The sequence below is a fragment of the Alligator mississippiensis genome, chromosome 13 (assembly GCF_030867095.1).
Source record: "Alligator mississippiensis isolate rAllMis1 chromosome 13, rAllMis1, whole genome shotgun sequence".
In the NCBI taxonomy this organism is placed as follows: Eukaryota; Metazoa; Chordata; order Crocodylia; family Alligatoridae; genus Alligator; species Alligator mississippiensis.
This window is the reverse complement of record NC_081836.1, coordinates 40214386-40231589: the sequence shown is the minus strand read 5'-3', so window position 1 is coordinate 40231589 and position 17204 is coordinate 40214386. Positions and strand designations below refer to the sequence as shown.

Sequence of the window (17204 nt, the reverse complement as noted above, 5' to 3'; positions counted from 1 at the left end):
TACTACCTTACACATATTGATAACAAAGCTATCCTACTCCAGCTCTGCTTGGAATGGGCCATAAAATCTCTCCAACTGGTCTGTCTACGCAGCACAATGTAGTGCCACATTGGGCACTGACAGATGTGTAACTCCCTGCTCTAACTCATGACACTTCACAGAAAGTGCAATGAGTTAGAGCAACCCCTCCTGACCCAACAGACATTCACTGTTGGGTGTAGGGAGGAGGGGCCGGGGGGGAGGGAGAAATTAAGCTCTACTTTGGAACCAATCCAGTGGAGAAGCTGCCTGCCTGCTGCCTCTCTCCCCTAGCCATCCCCCACCTCCCAGCTCCAGTGGTATCTGTAGAAAAGGGAAGGGGGAAGGGAGAAAGGGAGAGGGAGAGGAAGTTGTGGGCTGGGGTTTGCCCAGCCTGAGCTGGAGGGGGAGGGAGCTAGGGGGCCATGAGGCAGGGGGGTTCCAATCCCTCCCATCCCCTTCCAGCTCAGGCTGGGCAAACCACAGCCCACCAATCCCTCCCCCTCCTATCTCCCCACTTCCTTCCTGAAGACAGCATTGGGGGCAGGGGTCAGCTGCATCAGCCCAGCCCTTATCACAGGTAGGGACTGACAGAAGCTACCTAAGGTGCTCCACTTTAGAGCACTTGCATCTGATCCCTCATTAGATGATCCCTTATTTGTCCTGTGATCAGACACTTTTAAAGTGCTCTGCAGCCATGCACATGTGTCACTGCATGGCTGTACAGCATTTTCAGAGAGACAGTCACATACCAAATGTAACTTCTGTCAGCATCCACAGAAAATTATGAGCTAGTTTAGGAAATGGAAACAGTATAGTCCTATTATCATGGCACTCTGCCCACTTAATCGAGTCTGTGGCAAGTCTGCTGGAGCGTGCTAATTAGCGCCCTCCAGCAGCTTCTACTTCATGTGTATTCAGCATCCCTATATTTCAAAATGGCAGTGGGGGCACTTTAACGCTCAGTTAATGCATGCCCATCACAATTTTGAAGTGCAGAACACTGAATACATGTCTGTGGGTGTTTTAATTAGAATTGCTCTCAGAGCCACTCTAATTAAAGTCCCCCCCCCCCCCCCCCCACATTCCCTGAAGCATGTGTATAGATGCCCTAAATTACCAGGCTTCTCAGCAGCATAAGAAAAACACCCCACTCTGGTTTCTCAGGACTCTATATGAGATCTTTTTTTATCACTACTCTACAAGTGTCCCAAACACTATCCAACCTCTCCTATAATTAATGAAGTTATTTAAAACAAAGAACTAGGAAATCTAGTGATTCTAATTTCTAGTAGCAATATGCCTCTTGTGCCCTTCACATGAAAATGATATCCCTTTCTGACAGTACAGGGCAGCTTTCTAAAGGTACTCCCAGCTACTTCATGACACTGAGTGTAAGTATGCAAAACTATGGGCTCCCAAGTGGGCCAGCTACTCTCATGCTGGACCATTACAGTTACATTTAAACCAGCATCTTCCACCTTTCATGTAACATTGCTGGCTCCCCAGTGGTGATATCCTGCTGCTTTTGTGGTCTAGTTTTAGACATTAATCTTCTACTGTCTTATTTTTTTCTCTATAAGAACAATCCTTTTTTTCTCCTCCTTGATAAAAGCCGAATGCTATGACTAACAAAGTGGATGAGTTTAATCATATGTCCCGAAATACCAATTCCAAGGGGTTTTATATGTTAATTTGGTAATATACTCATTTCTATGCATATTGCACATGTTCAAGGACAAATTAGATTTCTAATAAATAGCATGGATTGAACTACATGAAGTGAAAATTGCTAACAGCTGGAAGGAAGGTGCTGCAATGGCAGCTGGCCATCATGAAACAATAGAAAGATAACGAAGAGGCGGGTAATGGATATCTGTCCACAGAGATGCCTTTGAAGTGCAGAAAGCTATAAAATAATAACTAGAGAGGGGAGAAGGAAAAGAAAGAAAAAAGACATTTAAAAAAAAATCTGAATCTTAATGCTGAAAACAGAGCATGGAAAAGTGTCAATAATAAGTTAGACAAAGCAAAGTTAGCAGAGAAAAATATTTAAAAAAAACAGTGTATTTTATTTTTAAGGCATCTATTTATTCCAGGCACCTCAAAGAAACCGCAAAATAGAACTTTACTACAAAAATATTTTTCCTACATTTGAAACCAAAAGACATCTTCATACTGCTTTTAAAACAGATCAAATCCATGTCATTTTTTATTCAGGACTAGGGGGAGAATGTCACAGATCCAGCACCAGAGAGGCTAAGACAAACTCTTGAATACCTAGACCAGTTCTGTTAGTGCTTCAGATCCAGTTTCCATTCAAATTACATGGGAAGATTTAGACAATAGAACTCCTTGCCTAGGAAAGGCAGAGCTCTAGGGCACAGGTCTTTCTTCAGTTTGCTGGTACCAAGCAAGTGCCTGAGAAACATCTTATGGAATACACAAGATCTCAGGGGTTAATTTCCCACTGCTCTGTGTGGGCAAGATGTTAGAAAGTGCCTGTATTTATCCTACACTAGGAGCACAGGGATTCATTTTTAAACTGTTATTACACATAAATGAAAGGCATACGGGTCAGCTACAGTAGCTTCAGGACTCCTTTGGACTATGGGAGTCACTTTCATCTCCGTCCTTTTAAGCAGCAACTCAGCATTTCTCATTGAGCACTTCTGAACACTAAATAAGTTTTTAATTGCCTTTGCTTTGCCAGAATAATGTGCATTTATGATTTGTGAGCTTCTAAGGATGAAGGTTCTCTTTTATTTATCTTTCCCCTTCTAATTCTTGTGTGAGTAGGAGAAATTCTTTGGGAATGAATAGAAGCTACTTGGCCTATGAAACTTGTCCTTTTTTGGTTTTGTTTCTTACATGATATCATCTAATTATTTTTCTGAATGATTCCAATGCATTTGCCTCAACAAGTCTACCTATTAGGTTATTATTATGTATCATTATACTTCCGATCTTTTTTAAAGCAAAATTCCACATTTCTGTTATGAAATACTTTTTATTTCATTTTAATGTATTCTTGTTATGTGGAAAATCCAACACAGTTAATATACAAGTTTATATAAGCTGTATAAGAATATAAGTTGCATCACCTACCTTTTAAAATATATTTAAGTATATATAGAATATAAATCTATTATATATTCTATATAAACACTATGTATTTTCCAAATAATTATTTGTAAATTCAAATTGTAAGTCAAGCTAAGCATCAAATAATGAATAGACACCATTAAAAATTTTACCCAAGTCTGCAAGTAGTGAATACATGACTTGTCACCATTCTTGTGATCATGTTTTGCTTTTCCAAGTGCTAATGCATTCATTATAAAATGGTCTTAGTAGATCTAGTCATAACATATAAATTACAGTACAGTAGTTCTGAAAAATCTACCCATAAACTGAAATGCCTAAATGTTGTTTTAGATAGTTATAAAGCCTTGAAACTAGATACTTATAAAGGTTTGGAAACAAACTTGCTGCATCATTGCAGATCTCACACCAACTAACTGGACACTGTAGTTCTATAAATATACAGGCCAAAAAAGCCAACCACAAGGTGAAATCATCTGTTCAAACAGATATAACAATAAAGAAACAGCTTCTTTTAAGCAGCCAAGGTTCCTTGGGTGAATCTGATATCTTTTATTAGACCAACCCAAATGGTTGGAGAATAGTTATTAAGCAAGCTTTCGGGTTCAAAAACCCTTCATCAGGCTAAGGAAGCTGCAGCAGTCGGTGTGTACTCGGATGGAATGGACTTTTCATTCCATCCAGGAAGAGCACACACCAACTGCTGAAATTTCCTTAGCCTGACGAAGGGTTTTTGAACCCGAAAGCTTGCTTAATAACTATTCTCCAACCATTTGGGTTGGTCTAATAAAAGATATCAGATTCACCCAAGGAACCTTGTCTGCCTATGTCCTTAGACCAACACAGCTACAACCTATACCCCTGCAGCTTATTTTAAGTCATTCTTTAAAATAAATGGTTTCCCTATGCTGACCAGCTTTTCTGCTATATAGCGCACTGGTAAAACTAGTACTATATGAATATGAAACCAACACTAATCAAGTTAAAGTTTATTTAAAAAAAAAAACACTTTGTAAACACTATAATAAGTAATGTAATATTTGTATATGAAACAATGTACCAAATTTACCCAAATCTCGGATGACTCTGAATTTAAGATGACCCTCTCAGTAAGATTCTATACACGGGAAATTAATAAATTTGTTATAATCTTCCATGTATAGAATCTAATTATTGCAGGGGGGTTGTCTTTAATTCATCTCCCCACCAGTGCAGGGGATCAGCAGGTGTAGGGGGGAGCAGGTAGCTTAGGGAGGTCCAGCAGCTTGTTCCCTGCTTGTTCCTGTCCCCACTCCACAGCCTCTGCCCCCATTCCCCTCTGCTCCTCATCCTGCTCCTTCCCCCAAGGCCTCTGCTCCTCCGCCTTCCCTCCTTAGCCTTGCTCTGCACTGGCAGGCTCTGTCCCCATTCTAGCCTGAGGCATTTAGCACAGTCCCAGCCCAGCCCAGCCCAGCCCAGCCCAGTCCAGTCCCCTAAGCAGCTGTGCAGACTGTGCACCACTACTATGGGGCCGAGGCTGGGGCTATGCTCAGTGCCCCAGACTGCAGCATGGATGGAGCCTGCCAGCACAGAGCAAGAACAAAGGAGTGGGGGGACAGGGGCAGGTGGAGGAACAGAGGCTGTCTGGGAAGGGAGATGGGAAGGAGAGGGGGAAATGGTGGGGGGGGTGGGGGGAGGAAAGCAGGTGGCAGCTGTGCCTGTGGCCTTGAACCTCGGCAGGGGCTGGAACCTGAGCCACAGCAGCAATGCCCTCATTCTTGATTTCCTTCCATGTTCAGTGGTGGGAGGGGAACGTCTTAGAACTGAGTAAACACAGTAGCAAATAGGCCTCATATCTTCATAAATGTTTGTAGCTGTCCTGAGTTGGTAACTAATACCTTTATGTCCTTCATCTAGTCCATCCAACCCCAAAATTACAGAATTCTGCGTCCATTTCATTACAGATGTTCTTGATACCAATAATAGCATTCCTCAGATGCTTTGTAAATTCTCTTAGATGCTTATTAATGCTAAAATATTTAAAATTAAGCCATGTTAATTAAATAAATTACCAACAGCTAGCAAGTCTTCTATAAAGTCAGTATTTTCTAACTGAAAGCTTTTCTGTTTCCAGTCCATAAACAAAGCTGTCCACAACACCCCACAGAATTAGCACTTCTCTTCTCCATAGTTCCTTGTCTACATCCACCTACTTTGCTGTTGTTTTATAGCAATCTAGCACTTTGTGCACCAGTGAAGTAAGTAAAAAGAACTGAGTGATTAAGCAAAGGAAAACAAAAGCTGTTCAGCCCTTTCAGGCTCTACAATAGCTGTGCAGCGAAAAGCAAGAAGAAAACCACACTAGAAAGGTCAACAGTAAAACTGTTAAGGATTCAGATGAGACAAAGCAAAGGACACAGAAACCTTCAATAGATCAAATATGTGAATGATGGGTATGTGGTAAGTGCCTGAAGCTTTGCGAATTTTTAGATAAGGTATGTCAAAACCACAAACTCTCTCAACCCTTTTTCCATTAATCCTCCAAAGAAATTCAGATATTTTGTTAATAATCTAACCTTTACATCCTTCACTAATTATTTCAAGGGGAACATTTTCCACTTCCCATATACACTTAAAATTGTAGTGATTCTTAACAGCACTTTGCCATTTTATAATATACAACAAGCTAGTGGACCTTTAATTTTCAGTTCAATCTTTTAGCCTGAGGATTAAGGAACTAACTGATGATATAGTAATTAATGATTCATAATGATATTTTTCATTGCAATTATGAAATAAGGCACAGAAACCACATTCCTAGATTTATTACATCCATTCATTTTCTGCTGTTCCCTTTATTCAGGCATTTATTATATATTGACCCAAGAACACTTAACTCTTAATCAAGTGGCATTACACAAAGGTCTTTCCCTCTGGGACAGCATATAAACCTCTGCATATCATTCATTAATATTTTTCAATTCATTACTCCTCTACTATTCAAAGGGAAAAATTCCTAGAGAGTAAGTGTCCCCACAAATTAAGAGAAATATGAAAACCTACAGCCAGAAGTCCTATTAAAAATAACTAAAAACATCAGCAGATTGAGGGGAGAAGAGAGAAATGTTTCCTGATCCCTCTGTAATGTGCTAGATACATTTATTTTAATTATTGTTCCTATCTGCCTCAAATCTTTGAGGTGCTGGGCTTCCTCAGCATATCTTCAGTAGGAGTTAAAAGTGCTTCTCATAAAATAACAGGTACTCTACAAAATGATGATGTCATAAATGTATAAGGACGGGCAAAAGTTTCAAACAAGTAAAAGTCCTGGAACAGTAGAACAGAGGTAAAATGGGTGGTAGCTGTCCCTATTTCATTGCTTAGCTGAAGCTTCAGGCCAGTGCAGATGCAGTTGATAATCACAGTCAAGAGCCTGGAAAAATGAAGACAATAGGAACAGCAGAGGAAGAAATTAGGGAAGAGGTATAAATGGGAGGTATGCCAAGTCTTGAAGGTGTAGGAAAAAACTTGAATATAATGTACAACAAGAGTAGTACTCAATGAGACTCTCAGAAGATATCAATAATGTGTTGGTTACATTGATGGAGTTGTTCTATCAATGCCCTCCCTGCACATCACTATGACAGAACCCGTAATGTTCACTGAAATATTTGCTATTCATTATTTCATATTGAAGCTAATGAGAGATAATGTAGTCTAGGATAAAATCAAAAGGAGCATGCCAAACACCATTCAAAATGAAATATAAAAGCAACAGATCAACTGCCAAAAGAAATAAAGAACAAAGCTTGAATACTGTCTTTCATGAACCTTCTTCCAGTAAATGCTACTGATCCTTAGTCATTTCTAAGACAATAACAGACAACAGTCAAAACAACAATCACAGTCTAAAGAGTAAGAATCACTTCAAGCATCAACAGGTAAATGGTATCAGAACAAGGAGCAATGGTCTCAAGTCACAGCAAGGGAAGTTTAAATTAGACTTTAGGAAAACGCTCTCATTAGGAGGTAGTAAAGCATTGGAATATCTATATCCAGAGAGGTTGTGGAATCTCCATTCTTGGAGGTTTTTCAGACCCAGATAGACAAAGCCTTGATATAGTTGGGGCTGGTGCTGCTTTGAGCAGAAGGTTGGACAAGATGACTTCCTGATGTTCCTTCCAACCTTAATTTTCTGATTCCAGCTACTGCATTCCAAGAAAATGTTAAATTGTTTGTGGTAAAGTCAGGGATATTATCTTATAGTACACTGTAAGCCAGGGGTTGGCAAAATACAGCTCATGGGCTGCATCCAGCCCACAGATGGGTGCCTACCAATTCACTGTATCTGGCCCAGCCCCAGGCTGTCCCTGCTGTGCTCGCATGGGGCTGAGCCCTGCTCACTCCTGCAGGGGCAATGCATGCTACACTCCCACCCTCACCCATGGGATGACTTGACTCCCATCCCACAGGGAGGGAAGCAGCAGCAGGTGGGGAAAGGGCAGCAGTGGGCAGAGGGGTGGGTTGTGGATGTGGGCAGCATTGGTAGTGATGGTGGTTTGTGGGTGGGAGAAGCAGTGGTGACGGACAGGGGGGAAATGGCAGTGAGTGGCCAGGAGTGAAGAGGCAGCTGGAAGGAAGCATAGGGCCGGCAGGGACCCAAGGTGGGGTAGCAAGAGCACAGAGCTCAGGCAAGTGGCAATGTGGGGCCTGCCTGGCTCGATCATGCAGGGCTCCCCAGAGCTCACATGCAGTTCCCGAGTTCTCTGCCTACATGATGGGGCCAGCAGCCTGGCATCACTCACTGCCGTGTGCGGATCATGGGGAATGGCGCAGAGCTCCACACTATGGAGCCAGGCTTGTTCTGCCCCTCTCCCTGCTGTCCTGGCCAAGCCCCATAACCTGCACCTCCAGCTCTGCCTGCCATGGGCCATGAGCACCCCGAGGGCCTGCCACCTGCTGCTGGCAGCTTGGGCTGTGTGAAATGGTGGGGATATGTATGGAAGAGGTGCGTTTGTAGGGGGGGCCACGTGCACACCCACTCCCCCCACACCCCATGCACCCTCCCCCTCCACATACCCCACCACCCCTCACAAGCCCCATACCCACACATATACACAACCCACATCCCCACAAACATTCCCCCATGAACCCCCACCACACACCCACAATTCTCAACCCACCCACACCCCCCACAAATCAACAAAACACACCCACACCCCACATACACACACCCACACACAGAGCTCCCTACAACCCATAGCTACCCACACCCCGCACAAACCCCACACATCCATACACTCACACCCTCCCCATACCCCACATACACATACACCCACATCCCCCCACAAACCCTATATCCATACATACGCCCCACACCCCTCCACAACCCTCAACAATATACAAGAGTAAGACTTCATTTTGAGTTATTATGCAATCACCTCCATATATACTATGCAAATCAGGACAAAATATTTTTTTAATAAAATTAAAATATGTTATAGTAGATATTTTATTTTTAGTATATAATTTGTTTTTGTTTTTTCAATTCAAAGATGGCAACCCCCCTCCAAAAAGGAGTATTTCTGGTGGCTAAGGTCAGGGGTTAGGGGTGGGACTTCCAGTCCCAAGATGGTGATCAGGAGACCGGTCACCAGTCAAAGGGCAGAGCTACCCTTGTGGTCTTTTCTCTCCCCTGTCTTCCTGTTACATCAGGGTTGGGCAGTTATTTGGACTGGAAGGCCACTTAAACAGTTCTGTTGAGCTGTTGCAGGTCCAGGGGTAGAGTTCTGACCTGGCCCAGTACAGCTAAAAGGGGGGATGCTGACCCAGTGTGGTGGGGGAGGGTGGTTCTTGTGGTGGGCCAGTAGGGGATGCTCCTGAATTGAGCCACCCACCTCACTGCGCCCGACCACCTTCCAGGCTCCAAGTGCCTCCCTGGGGGCACCTCAAATCTGGCCGACCCCATTCCTGGAGCACATCCACTAGCCTGGGGGTTCCACTGCCACCACCCAGGGCTGGGCTTGATTCTGGCTCTGCGCACCCTGGGAAACACAGGCCTAGTAGCCCTCGAGGGTACTTGATTCACTTCAAGAACTTGGGATGCTTCCCTCAGCACAGGTAGAGGTCTCCCTTAGTCAGCCGAACCAAGGGGACCCCAAGACATAATCTAGACCCACTCCCAATAAGTCTCCCATGCTAGGTACAAAGAAGAACTTTATTGGTTACAAGGGGTAGGGTTGGAATAGGGAACAGGGTCAAGCAATATCAGAGAAATCCCATAAAGCAAACTCCCATGGCTTGGTAGCCTTTGATCATGCATCTGAGTTACTGCAAGCTATATATCTAGTTAGATCTCAGGTATCTTACTCACAAGGATCATCCAGAGGTAGGTGGAAATTCCCTCTGGAGGCAGGCAGTTCCTTGATCATGAGTTTTGAGAGAGAGAGTAAGTTTCAGGTGGTCCAGTTCTTCACTCTCTGAGTCTTCCTCATGGCTGCTGCCCTCTCCTCCTGGGCACTCCTTAACTTATAAAGCCCTTGTGACCTCATTTACTTGGTCCAATGGAGGCCAACACCTGTTGACTGTCAGCCAAACAATTTGAAATGCATCACTAGTTGCTGGGCAGACTTGCAGTTCCTAGCTCCCCAGGGAGCAAGCCCTTCACCCAGGTATGTGATGCCAGTTTCCCCCCTCCCTCAGGAATGTATCTAGCTCAGGTTACCTAAAGAGATAGGGTCAGGTGTGTACCCTCTGCAGGGCCCATCCTAACCAAATTGTCACAGAGCAGAGTTTTTGGGGAGAAACAGAGATGGCCTTCTGCCACAGTTCTGACCCAGCCCCAGCCCAGGCCTATCTGCCCCACACCCACCACAGGGGGCACCAGACAGAGTGGGTGGGTGAATGGAGTGACCGCCCCAGGACCCCCATAAGCAGGGCATGCTCATCCAGGCAGATGGGACGAAGCTGTGGGTGGCCAGAAAGAGGCATCTAGGAGTAGGACAGGCAGCCAGAGCTGAGGTTGGGATCACAGGGTGGTGACAACATGGGACTGGGCCTGGCATAGTGTCGCGTTTTGCTCCCTGCATGGGCACTGGTTCCATGGGGAGGGAAGCATGGGGAGTGGATTGCAGCTCTGTCCCATCCCCAGGCCCTAGCCCCACACTGTTACCACCCACAAACCCCACCCCAGCCTCACCCACCTGTCCTGCTCGAGATAGGTTCAATTGTGTCCCTCCATTCCCCACCCCAGTGCTGGTGCTGGAACTAGGCCAACATCCCCTCCCCCACTGCCCTAGGCTAGGTCACACATCTCTCCCCCCCGCAAACTACACCGGGTCAGCAATCCCCTCCACCCCGGCCATGTGGCAGGCTGGATCAACACCCCACCTTCCTGGCCTCCAACAGCTCACCCAAACTGCGCAAGTGGCCCTCCAACCCAAATAATTGCCCACCCCTAGTCTAAAGTAAAAGGTATGGATTGGAGCTCACTTCAACAGAATTGTACAGAAGAAGAGGAAACTTCCATTTTAAGGTTCCAATTTTCTGGCTGCAAAATTCATGACAGTGACTCAAATTGGATACATTTGTACCCCAAGATGAATAACTTTCTCACAGCTCTGAATTTCAACAGGATAGAAAGGAGTTGAACTCATGCTGACAAGGAAGACAGAAACTATCAAATCAAACTATGAAGTGCTGGGGTCACATGACCCCAGCACTTTTTCCTGCCATGGGCAGGGGGTCGGATTCAATGATCCATTGAGGTTCCTTCCGACCCTAGCATCTATGAAAATGAACAGGCCCTTGATCCATTCCAAGAAGCAAATTAATAGGAGCAGGTTCAGCATAAGCACATCTACCTTTCTGCTTTCCTCCCTTGGAAGATATGCTAATATGGGACTTTGTCCTGTTCTTTAAAGTGAAAATCAAAGCTGTACTGGGTTTGGTGGGGACAGGATCAGGGCCCTGGCTTTGAATGCATTAATATGAAACTCCGTTATTTAAAACTTTTTATCAGAGTACAGCAAGTATAACAATTATTGGAAATGCTATGGCATACAGGCAGGTATGTATTTAATATGGGCAAAAGGCTCAAACACAAGTCTAAGCTTTTTTGGGAACTAGGCTCACAGAAAGCTTCCAGGAAATAGAGAAAGAAGACACAAGGAAAACACAAGTGTAACCAAACACTTTATATACACAATAGTGTTAGATTTTGTAGAAAAATCAACATTGTGTTTGCCAAACCTCATTACATTGATTTTACTGGAAGGAGGTATGTTTACCTAGTGTTATTTATAAGTAGCAATTAAAACATACTACTGCTATTCTTTTTCCTAAAACCACATTTCCTTAAGTAGATCCATGGTTTCAACAAGTGTAATGACTGATACTGCTATTGCCTCACTTGATCATTTCAAACTGGTGGGGTATCAAAGGATTTGTTGCAGTAACAGGTGGTGAAGTAGTTATGTTTTGTAGTTTATACAGAGGAACTAAGGCTCTTTGAAAGACTTCAGGGAAGAAAATCAACTAAATTAGCCTGTTTGTTTGAATAGTACACAAATCTACTTAAGTATTATATATCAGAGACATCTTTAAATGAATTTGCTTCATCAGTGCTTATATTTCTTTTAGGTAATATGCCATTAATACTGTAAGAAATAAATGTAGAGGGAAGAAATTTTGCCAAAAAAGTGAATCTTAAGAAAATTATGAAGGGCATTAATGGAAAGCATGTTTCAAAAGCATGCACTCTAAAAACCTGATTTTAGATACTACAGCAGAGAGACAGAAACAGCAATATATCATTATGTCCCAACTAAACAGTTAAAATTTTAAACTGAAAATATTTGCAACAAACTGGGTGTATCTACATAAGATGCCACACCACTGTAGTGGCGAGCTATGGTGACTTAGCTCATTGCTATAGCGATATAGTGTTAGCAGGCTGTTAAGAGACGTGGTACTATCAACTAACTTGGAGGTCTTTAAGAGGAGGCTAGATAGGCACCTGGCTAGGGTCATCTGACCTCGGGCTTCTTTCCTGCCTGGGGCAGGGGTCAGACACAATGATCTTTCGAGGTCCCTTCCAACTCTACAATCTATGAATCTTGGATGTTTCAGAGATATATTTTATAGCTGTGCTGGTCTAAGAAAGAGAGATAAACAAAGATCTTGGGTCAGAGGTGATATCTTTTATTAGACCAACTAAATAGTAGCAAAACATTTTCTTTCTTTACAAGTTTTTGTGTCCAACCACCCTTCTTCAGGCTGAGAAGAATTCAAAGATTGTAAAAATTCTCCTAGAAAAGAAACTTCATTTTGCACAGGGGAGGTGGAGGGTCTAAATAAAAGATATCACCTCTGACCCAAGAGCTTTATTTATCTCTCTTTCTTAGACCAACACAGATATAACATATATCCCTGGAATGGACCACATTATTTCTATGCTGCAGAAAATATCTGCACAGGCAATCTTCACTCCATATTGCCTAACTTTTGTGTGCTTTATTGTGCTACCTTAATGTTCTTATATAATATTTTTGGTGTCTACAATGAATATATGCTTATAAAAGGTTCCTCAAACTCAGATGGTGATTGTTATTTATGATACCTTTTCTGTTGGTTCATAATGTGGTGTTGCGGTAGCCTACTGACACATTGAAATCTCTCAGTATACACACGTGCTTCCAGCAAATAGCAGGTGCATGCTACCTGGACATTTTTTGATTGTTTGACAAGTATCACGCAGCAATCTCTGTTTCATGGATTATGAGCACCAATATTCACTGACAGACCCCTTTTGAACAGAATTTCTTTTAATGACATTTTAAAGGAAATTTTAGAATAATTAACATTCCCCTAAAGAGGACTATTTATAGTACAGTTAAGAGACACTTTTTAGACAAGACTCATCAGTAGCATTGAACTGCCTCTCTCTGTTAGCAAGAGGCAGGAAAAAGATGCCATTTTTACATAGCAAAGAATGTCTCATTCAACAACCACATGGCAACCCCAGTATGCTTTAGGAAACTGTTATTAACTGTCCTCTTTTGTAGGACAGGGAGATGAACAGACACGGCCCTTTCCTGTCAAGCGTAAAATTCCAGTGCTAAAATACAGTAAGTCCTACTAGTGACATATTAAACCACAAGCTAATAAGTTGATCATAGTAGAAGATGGACTTAAACTAGCAAAAGCTAAGCAATTTAGAGGGAAACATGAATCCTTTGGCAATCACACTATCCCTTAAATTTGTGCCTAGATATCATATGCCAAGTTTAAGCACCCCTGAAATCACCAATGCTTCCATAGAGACAATTGTTAAAACATACATCTTTTACTTGGTTTGGAGCTGGCACAGGCTGTCTTTTTGTGTCAGCCCACTATAGGAATCTTACTATTTTTATTTCTATTGAAATATTGCCTATAGGTTCCAAATAAGATTCTGGCCCCATGTGTTAGGCACTGCAAACACAGCAAAAAGGTAGTCCCTGCCCCAATAGCTTTAGTACTGCTTCTATCCATCTGGCCATTATTATACATCAATAGTAGTTAAACAACCTATAATTAGCTTATCAAAGAAATTTGACAGGAGTTGCTTAGGAGATAAGCAGAAATCACAGAATCCAGGTATCATAAATAGAATTTACTAAACTTACAATATTCATGGGACTATCATCACAAAAAGTGCTTCTATTTTCAAGAATAATGTTTTTGAGTTACAAGTTTCCTGAGGAAAGAAGAAAGGAAAGAGTAGCTGAGGAAGGACCATGGACTTCAGAAAAGCAGACTGACTCAGGGAACTCAAGGGCAGGATCCTCTGGGAAGCCAGACTGAGGGGGAGAGGAGTCCAGGAGAGCTGGCTGTACTTTAAAAAAGCCTTACTGAGAGTGCAGGAAGACGGGCAAGTATGGCAGAAGACCAGCTTGGCTTAGAAGAGAACTCTTCAGTGAGCTAAATCACAAAAAGGAAGCTCATAAGAAGTGGAAACTTGGACAAAAAACTAGGGAAGAGTATAAAAATATTGCTCAGGCATGCAGGGATGAAGTCAGGAAGGCCAAAGTGCAATTTGAGTTGCAGCTAGCAAAGCATGTGAAGGTAACAAGAAGGGTTTCTCCAAATACGTCAGCAACAAGAAGAAGATCAGGGAGAGTGTGGGTCCCTTACTGAATGGGGGAGGCAAACTAGTGACACAGGATGCAGAAAAGGCAGAAGTACTCAATGCCTTCTTCACCCAAGTCTTCACAGCAAGGTCAGGTCCCAGACTACTACACCTTGCAGCACAGTTTGGGGAGAAGGTGAGCAGACAACTGTTGCAAAAGAACAGGTTAGGGACTATTTAGAAAAGCTGGGCATATAAAAGTCCATGGGGCCAGACGGGATGTATCTGAGGGTGCTGAGGGAGTTGACCGATGTGACTGCAGAGCCTCTGGCCATCATCTTTGAAAACTCATGGTGACTGGGAGAGGTCCTGAACAACTGGAAAAGGGCAAATATAGTGCCCATATTTAAGAAAGGGAAAAGGAGGATCCAGGAAAGTACAGATGAATCAGCCTCACTTCAATCACTGGAAAAATTATGGAACAGATCCTCAAGGAATCCATTTCTAAGCACTTGGAAAAGAAGGTCTTTTACCTCTCTCTAGTCAAGTAAGCAGAAGCATAACTCATAATTGTTGTGTTCTGGGCAGAGACGGGAAGAGAGGGTAGGAACAGGAGGATGGGGATGTTGTACTAAGCAACTGAGAGTATGCGGGGGGGGGGGGGGGGGGGCAAACAAGAGCAAGCGTCAGAGGGACTTACTTGACCATGGCTGCTGCTGTGCTGTGCTGTGCTGTGCTGCCAGGGCCAGGTCCCTGCATGCTGCCTTGCTTGGGTTGGGCTGGTTCCATGCATCCTCTCTGGCTGCAACTGCTGGCATGCTGGTTCCCCAGGGGCTGCCGTTCTCATACCCCCTCTAAATTTGTGCCAAGGGCTAGCGCCTGTCCTTGCCTCAGCCTAGTTATGCTACAGTAAATGAGGAATCAAATACTACCAAACATAATCCTCTACTCATAGATCTGGTAGAATTTTAAACTGAGTTTTTACATTGACTTAGAATATGTGTGAATAACAAGGTGATAGGGCATACAGAATCTAGCTCTTAATTTTTGTCTTGGCTCACATAAATTCAAAATATACACATCTCTTCTGCGTGCATGTGTATGTACACATTCACATGTGTGTCACAGAATTATGTTGGGCAAGGTTCAGCAGGATAAAAATTCTCATGACTGAATTTCATACTTCACTCTGTGTTCACAAGGTTTATTCAAGACTGTTTGATAATTCTGCTGCGAGAAACTAAATAATTAACCACAAGTCAATAATTAGACACCAAAAGTCATTTAAACATGATCTGGAATGATTAAGTTTTAGGGAAGTCAGCACTAAACTAATATACATTTTGAATTATTTCTCTGACTCCTTCCACTTCTCTGAACCTGTGAAACATTATTATTAGTAGTAGTATTATAATTTCTTAATCCCAAGAGATGGAGATCATGGGGATGAGGGCAGTAGTTTCTAGAGTTCTGGACCACACAGAAAGTATAGGGCTAACACCTCCACTGTAATGTGGCTGCTTTGCAGCACACAGTTGGCAGATTTGGGGTCTAAAGCCATTGTAAACAGACATGGGCAGGCACTAGCGATGCATAAAGGGTGCATGCAGGTGCACGCACACCCCTGGAGGTTGGCCGTGCACCCCCTGGAAGCCCCAGCTGTGAAACCAGAAGTGTCGGCTGGTGATTGGGCACTGGGGCTGGGGGAGAAACTCATACCTATAGGATTGTATCATCAAAAATACAGGTACCATGGAAATAACATATACTGCATATGAAGAATAAGGAAAAGTAACTTTAAAAATATACAGTGACAGCTGGACCAGAAGCTCTAAGTCTTTCTTTGTATCTCTAATTGTTATGGTTCTATTAATACACTCCAGAAAGGACTGTGCATTTTACATAACTAGAATGGGGAGGGTCACATATCTGGTTAGGAGAGATGCAAGGAACACCTAGTACTGTAGGAAGTGGTTCTGGTAGTTCAGCAGGTTTCTCCTTTCCTCAAATTCCTATTGAACATTTGTGATTCAGGAAGTAGTAAAGGGTGGCCTGGGAAATTCTCTACCCCTCCACTGATCACTGACAAACATCCGCATAAGGGAAATGCAGGATTAGGGAAGCACAATGGGCACATTCGTTTGGCCTTCTTAATCTGCACTCTACTCCTGTTAGTCATAACTAAGGTTCTGGACCATAAAGCCTAACACTTGAATCTCTGCTGCAATTCAAGAAACAGTGTACTGCTGGTGATACTGTCTTTTGCATAAAACCCAGAATCACTTGTCATCACTCAAGACCTATGTGCACTCAATGGAAATGTTCCAGTAGCCGCTGGATGACTAAAGAACTGAGGCACTAAAATCTGCTGGCCCTACTGTAGGAACATGGGTACTAAACCCTACATACAGAGCAAATTCCCACCCCAATAATTACAGTTTAGCAACCAGCACTTTTCCTGAAATTTCAACTGATCACATTGTTTGTAGCTTCTTGTCTTAAACTATCATATAATGTTGCTTTGTCCCATGTAAAAGCTGTCACCTTACCATGAACATAGTTAAATTCCCGTGAAAGTGGCCCCTGGCCATAGTTTGCATGTCAATTTGAAAAAGCAGAGTATTTTGCAGAAATGAAAAATGCAACACACAAATTATTTAGTAACTGTAAGATTTGATATTTCAAAGAAAAAAACTCAAAAACAAAATCCAACATATTTATATTGTTATATAAAATAAACCAAATAATAAAATGTAAGCATGTTCTGACTGCTAAGAAGAGAGACAGGTATGTTCACAGGACAAATAAGATGGATATCTATATTTTTCACAAAATACAGTGCAATATTCTTTATCTCCAAATGTGTTACATATTAGATCTAAAGGACTGCAATATAATCAGGGATAGATACTGATGGAATCAAGAAAGGAAAACTAAATAGAAATATAAAGCTAATGAGGTCCTTCATACTCAGGAATTTACTTCCCATCTT

General features: G+C 42.7%; 2 long non-coding RNA genes across 2 annotated transcripts in view; one reads left to right on the top strand and one right to left on the bottom strand.

The window, feature by feature from the left end:
- Positions 1–15125, bottom strand: part of LOC109284895 (uncharacterized) — a 42778-nt gene extending 27653 nt beyond the window's left edge. The window contains exon 1 of the long non-coding RNA XR_009456307.1: positions 14913–15125. This is a non-coding gene — a long non-coding RNA (uncharacterized LOC109284895). The remainder of the gene's footprint in view (positions 1–14912) is intronic.
- LOC109284894 (uncharacterized) overlaps positions 14223–17204 on the top strand; it is a 29408-nt gene continuing 26426 nt past the window's right edge. Inside the window, exon 1 of the long non-coding RNA XR_002092506.2 lies at positions 14223–14408. This is a non-coding gene — a long non-coding RNA (uncharacterized LOC109284894). The remainder of the gene's footprint in view (positions 14409–17204) is intronic.